Below are 4,632 nucleotides of genomic sequence, written 5' to 3'. Positions count from 1 at the left end.
CAATAAATAGCAGCTGGACTTTAAATCAATTTACTGTATCAGATCAGGTAGCAATTGCGATTGGTTGCCAGCTGTTACAGCATATCATTACTGACTGGTTGCTAGAGGTTACAGGACACATTACGGCTCACTGATTAGTTGCTAGAAGTTACAGCAATTGATTTCTGCATATTAATTGGTTGATAGAGATTACTGTACAGTAATACTGCTCACTGACTGGTTGCTAGAGGTTATATCACATCATCTACTCACTGCAGGGGAGCATGATATACATATGAATGCCACCTTTATTTACATATCAATGCCACCAGCCACAACTATTTACATGTGAATGCCGGTTATTTACATGTAAGCACAGGGTCTGCAGGTGAGTCATCTGTAAACAACAATAGGGCAGAGCTGGGCAGTAATAATGCCAGCATTTCACACTTAGATATCGGAACACAGCATGGGACAAAAACTTCAAGGAACAAGGGAATTTAAACTGGGATAGTTGGCAAGTATGAGGCAGCTGCTTTGGGCCCCACAACAATGACAGGGCCCAGGGCAGATGCCCTTTTTGCCCTGCCTTAAAGACGACCCTGGGTACTGTATGCACCCACGGAACCTACGGGAGTCAACAATGGATTGTTCCTCATACTCCTCATGGTTCTCAACCTGAATAGGGTGAGGACATGGCACCGAGGTGGTAAATCAGTTACAGACCAATGGTTTCAATAAGGAGACATGAAACACATTTGAGGTGCTCATACTAGGAGGAAGGTCCAACGTGTAAGCCACTGGGTTAATCCTGCGAAGGATACAGAAAGGCCCAATAAACCGAGGTGCAAACTTTAGTGAGGGAACACGAAGCCAGAGGTTGTGAGATGACTGCCAGACCCTGTCCCCAACCTGGTAAGAAGACACAGGCAGGCATCTGCGGTCAGCACAGAGTCTGTACCTATTATTAGCATGACGCAAAGCCTCCTGGACTTGTACCCAAGTGGAACGAAGACCACGGAGATGCTCCTCTAATGCAGGAATACTCTGCGGAACATACGAGTCAGGTAACATGGAAGGTTGGAAACCATAATTCGCCATAAATGGAGACAATCGGGAGGCAGAATTCAAGGCATTGTTGTGAGAAAACTCTGCCCATGGTAATAGGTCTGACCAGTTGCTATGGTGGTCAGAAATATAGCAACATAGGAATTGCTCCAAGGACTGATTGGCTCGCTCTGCGGCCCCATTAGACTGCGGTGATACGCAGAAGAGAACGCAAGCTGGATTCCCAACTGTGCACAAAAGGCTCACCAGAACCGGGAGACAAACTGACTGCCCCTGTCCGAGACAATCACCTTGGGTAGCCCATGTAAGTTAAATATCTCCTGAGCAAAAATGAAAGCCAGTTCCTTAGAGGTAGGCAAATTCTTAAGTGGAATACAATGACACATCTTTGAGAACCTATCAACCACCATAAGGATAACAGTGTTGCCTTGGGAGTTGGGCAACTCCACAATGAAATCCATTGACAGGTGAGTCCAGGACCTCTCTCCATTGGGTATGGGTTGTAGGAGGCCCACTGGAAGGTGTTGTAGAGTCTTACTCTGAGCACACACAGAGCAGGCAGCTACAAAGGCAGTAACATCAGCCCGTAGACTAGGTCAACATAATTGTTGGGAAATGGCCCAAAAGAGTTGATTCTTCCCAGGATGGCCAGCTGCCTTGGGAAAATGCTAAGTCTGGAGCACAGCAGTACGGAGACTCTTTGGGACAAAGCAGAGTCACAAGGTTTCTCAGGGGGAGCATGGACCTGAACAGCAAGAATTTTGTCACCCAAAGGAGAAGTAAGACTGGTGCGAACCATAGCCAAGATACGATCAGGAGGAATCATAGGAACCGGAACCGACTCCGACTTGGAAGTGGAGGAAAATTGTTGTGACAAGGCATCAGCCCTTACATTCTTAGTACCCGGTAAGAATGAGACAATGTAATTAAAGCTAGAAAAGAAAAGAGCCCTTTGCGCCCTTCTGGGAGAGAGTCGCTTAGCCTCAGACAAGAATGTAAGATTCTTATAGTCAGTAAGAATAAGAACAGGCACAGTGGTACCTTCAAGAAGATGTCTCCATTCTTCAGGGCTAAAATGATCGCCAACAGCTCTCTGTCACCAATCTCACAATTACACTCAGCAGGTGACAATTTCTGGGAAAAGTAGCCACACAACTTCTAGGATAAATGACAACATAGGATCAGGATTTGCCAACACAGGAACAGAAACAAAGGCAGCCTTGAGAGTCTCAAAGGCCTTAATGGACTCCGGAGACCAACTGTGGGTTACTGTCCTTTCTGGTCATATAATTCTGGGGCTTGATCAGAAACAAGAAGTTACGAATAAACTTCCGATAGTAGTTGGCAAAGCGCAGGAAACGCTGCAGAGGACGTAAACCCACGGGTCGTGGCCACTGTACGACTACTGAAAGTTTCTCAGGGTTCATCGAAAAACCAGCATTGGAAATAACATAGCCCAGGAATGTAACCTGTTCACGATGGAACTCGCACTTCTCCAGTTTACAATAGAGATTGTTCTCTCTTATTTTCTGAAGCACACGACAGACATCTGTGTGGTGGCTCTCCAGGGACTTGGAAAATATGAAGATATCATCGAGATAAACCACCACACATAACTGCAACAAATCTCGGAGGACATCGTTAATAAATTCCTGGAAAACTGCCGGGGCGTTACAAAGGCCAAAAGGCATTACCAGGTATTCATAATGGCCTGTTCTGATATTAAACACAGTTTTCCACGTGTTGCCCTCCTTAATGTACACGAGATTGTATGCCCCTCTCAAGTCAAGCTTCGTGAAAACCGTTGCTCCCTTAAGGCAGTCAAATAACTCTGTAATCAATGGAATCAGGTAGGCATTCTTAATCGTGACACGATTGAGACCCCTATAATCTATACAAGGTCTCAGTTCACTGCTCTTCTTCTTCACAAAGAAGAAACCAGCACCAGCAGGAGACAAGGATTTTCAGATGAAACCTATAGAAAGTGTGTCAGCAACATACTCCTCCATGGCCTTATCCTCCAAGACCGACAAAGGGTAAACCCGGGCACAAGGAGCTATGGCACCAGGTTGAAGGTCAATTGGGCAATCATAAGACCAGTGTGGAGGCAAACTACTGGCTTGAACTTTATCAAAGACATCGCTAAAATTGCGGTACTTCTATCACCTAAGGACGGCTACAAGAAGCTAACCAACTGGGGACTGCTTCCTCTCCGACCAAAATCACACAACTCAGCAAAGCACCCTACAAGCTCCCCACCTTCTCCCCGACGTGCCTCGAACAAATCCAACAAAACCTGATGGACCTCCTTGACCAGCAATGTCCCTGGCATGTGAAGCCTGCCTGGGCGCCTTCTCCAGTTTCACACCCCGTTGAATTATAGTGTGCCACGCACACCGATACATCTTTCTCCCTGTACCTTTTTTACCACAAAGGTAATTTGTTCATTTGTTACGTTTGGCCATTTTTGATACTCCAGTTTTTTGCTCATACTCCATTATTATTTTGGTTTTTATTTTTCTTTATTTTATTTTATTTTCCTACCGTCCTTTGCTCCATCGTTTTATTAGCCACTGGTGCCCAACAAGCCTTGAAAGAACTACCAGTCCCTGAAGTCAAGCGCTTTTTTCACATACCATTATCTAGGGTCGCACATGCGATTTCTATCCTGTTGTTAGTATAGTAATTAGGGGCATTATAAAATGTGATTTGCATATGTTTACATGTCTTGTTGTACTATATACAAACTGTACTAAGCTTTCTTGTAATACCTGTGGTCGCGCTCAACTCCTGTGCAACACCCACCATACATAACCACCATGCCAATTAAAATTGTTTCCCTTAACGCCAAGGGGCTTAACTCCCCTTTCAAAAGAAACCTCCTCTGGAAGGAGGCATATAAGCAAAAAGCTGACATAATATGTGTACAAGAAACCCATTTTACACAACAAAATCCACCCAAATGTACACACAAAAGATACTCCCACTATTTTTTCTCTAATCACACCCAAAAAAAATGTGGGGTGATGATCGCTGTGAGTTCCGATCTGTCCTTTATCCCACAACAAATTGACACAGATGAAGAAGGCAGGTTCATCATACTAACCGCGTCATTCGACAACCATCTCTTCACATTGGTGAACGTGTACGCGCCCAACACTTCTCAAAAGAAGTTCTTCAAATGTTTGAGGAACAAACTACAACTGTTTAAACAACACCCCATAATCATATGTGGGGACTTTAATGATATCCCTGATCCTGTGCTAGATACAACCAACCCCGGTAGGAAGGCATCCACCGCCCTTTCTAAATTTATGACCGATGAGAACCTATATGATCCCTGGAGATGCACACACGATGTTGAGCGCGATTACACCTTTTATTCCTACCCTGGTAACTCCTACTCTCGGATCGACCTCTTTCTCACGAACCAAAAAGCTTTGTTATCCTCCTCTGAATCCCACATTGGTACGATTACGTGGTCAGACCATGCACCAATCTCCCTGACTCTATTCCCCTCTCAATGCCCCACTAACCACTCTGTGTGGCGCATGAATGCATCCTTACTTACCAATCCCATTTATG

The sequence above is a fragment of the Lithobates pipiens genome, unplaced genomic scaffold (genome assembly GCF_037356315.1).
Source record: "Lithobates pipiens isolate NorthernLeopardFrog02 unplaced genomic scaffold, aLitPip1_a1.2 Scaffold_8, whole genome shotgun sequence".
NCBI classification, from domain to species: domain Eukaryota; kingdom Metazoa; phylum Chordata; class Amphibia; order Anura; family Ranidae; genus Lithobates; species Lithobates pipiens.
This window is presented reverse-complemented; position numbering follows the sequence as displayed.